Genomic DNA, 2,281 nt, shown 5'->3' on the forward strand with positions numbered 1-2,281 from the left:
CAGGAAATTGTCAGGTGCAATCTCTCCACTCGTTTTTTAATGTCACAATAACATTTCCCCACACACCACCTCAGCACGTGTCTCTGTCACCTGGCAATAAGCAGGTCTGTTTATGACATCAGCAGGAACAAACTCTGCTGATTTGGCGCTACTGTGGCTGTCAATCATACTGCTTCATACTTACTAAAACAAGCAATCACTATTATTGCACCTCATGCTTAGTATTAAACAATGTATTAAACTTAACTCATCAACTAAGTGTGCAACATACATGAATCATGCCGCAAATCCTGCAGTTTGTTGAAGAGAGGTGAGTTATTATATTTTTAATGTAATAGAATTTGACATTTTTGCCTGGTTGGTGATAAAACATGCAAAAATTCCCATGGACATACATTAGAGAAGGGACCCAAGTCATTTCTAGAGATCAGAATATCATAGAGATGTGAGGATAGGCATCGAAATGTCCAAGCAATAACCTAGTGAAAATGACACATATAAAGTACAAGTAAATTTTCAATATTAAGCATTAATATCTTTAAATTTGCTTTCAATGGTTTCAGATTCTGCCCACAACCAAGAATTCAAATCTAAATAAAAGATTCATGAGCCTGTGGCAAGAGTAATGCACATTACAACAGAACGAATATGCGAGTAAGTCTGAAAGTGAAACCTCAGAACATCCTCTTATTTAAGGGGGGAGCAGGCTGACAGGAAGGCTTATATCTATAATTAGATATACATTTGTCTGAGTCTTTTTTTAATGCACTACCATTACACTGGTGGAGACTCACGCTTAGAGTAAGCATGTCTAAAAGCATTTTCACACTGACACACACACACTTCTACCTTCACATGATCTTGTTCTTCTCAGTTTCTACAAAGCATTTTGTTGTATTTTTCCACAAAGCATGATTCACCCACTGACGTCTCAAAACACGATGCCGTCTCCCTGAACGTTGAAATGAAATGAACTCCATTAAACTGGTACTTTTTCATCAGAAACACAAACCACCTTCTGAGTTTTGAGGCTTTTTATTCACCTACATACTAGTACAGAGACCCCCAAACTTGTTTTTCCAGCTGAACCCCTTTGGCATAAATATTTAATTGGAACACCCCTCAGATTTTAAGTTACTATTCAAAAATATAACAATTTATTCGCACGTTCACAATTCTCTGATGACAGGCACTGGTTACATGACATACTGTATGCAGATAAACAAATAGAAAAAAAGTGCTTTTTAGTGCTTTATTTCGAATGCTTTTATTTGAAAAATTATGTATTGTTTTAATTTTACATTTTTTGATGTAATCACATAATAGCTTACCATCAACTCACAAATCCCTAGCAGTTACCCCATGAAACACCATTTTGGGAAACACTGAGCTAGAATATTCCTACTGATAAAATGGCAAATGCACAGACTGAAAATATTCATGACTAATCCTGCACTTAGGGGCGTATCCAAATTTGTGTCCAATCAGATTCTTTCTATAATGATAATGCCCCTCTTGACTAACAACATCATCTCACATACACAAACCACTACTTTTTTTTTTTTTTTTTTGCGATAGTTACCAACTTACTGTTTTAAAAACAAATATGTCAGTGCAAAGAGTATCGCTGATAAATAACCTTAATTTATGTTGCCATCTGCTTATTTACCGTACTTGAAAGCAAGTCAGTATACAGAATGATTGTTTGCAAACACAATGGAAGCTGGCCATTGATGTACACTGAAACATTTTGTGTAGAAACATTTTTCTCTCGAAAATTTACAAAGAAATGGCAAATACAGTAATACATTGAATTAAACAGTATTTTCCTGTAAAACATAGTCCAATTATTTTTCTTAAACCTAAAACTAGTATAAAATACTTTAGTTATCTCAATATCCAGTAGTTTGCTTGGATTAAACAAGCATTTTACTGTACCTCTGAATACATCTAACATCAGTCCCAGTATGCATGGCTGGATGTCTTCATGTATACATTAGTTTATGAATCGTGTGACAACCACAAACAATAGCTATCCTGGCCACTTAGACATGCCTCATTTCAATTTCCCCATCGCCTTCTCAGAGGGGCCACGTCCATGTCACCCACAAACACACACACACCTGCTGTTGCAGCCTGAAGAAGAAGGGTTAAATCCCCCCACCCTTACACACACAAACAAACATAACGGTCCGCTCGCATACTCGCACACTCCCACCCCCCCAACCCCAGTCCTACACCAGCAGTCAGTTGTTAGTTAGGGGGAGGTGTGAAGGGGAGA

The sequence above is a fragment of the Cyprinus carpio genome, chromosome B19 (assembly GCF_018340385.1).
Source record: "Cyprinus carpio isolate SPL01 chromosome B19, ASM1834038v1, whole genome shotgun sequence".
NCBI lineage: Eukaryota > Metazoa > Chordata > Actinopteri > Cypriniformes > Cyprinidae > Cyprinus > Cyprinus carpio.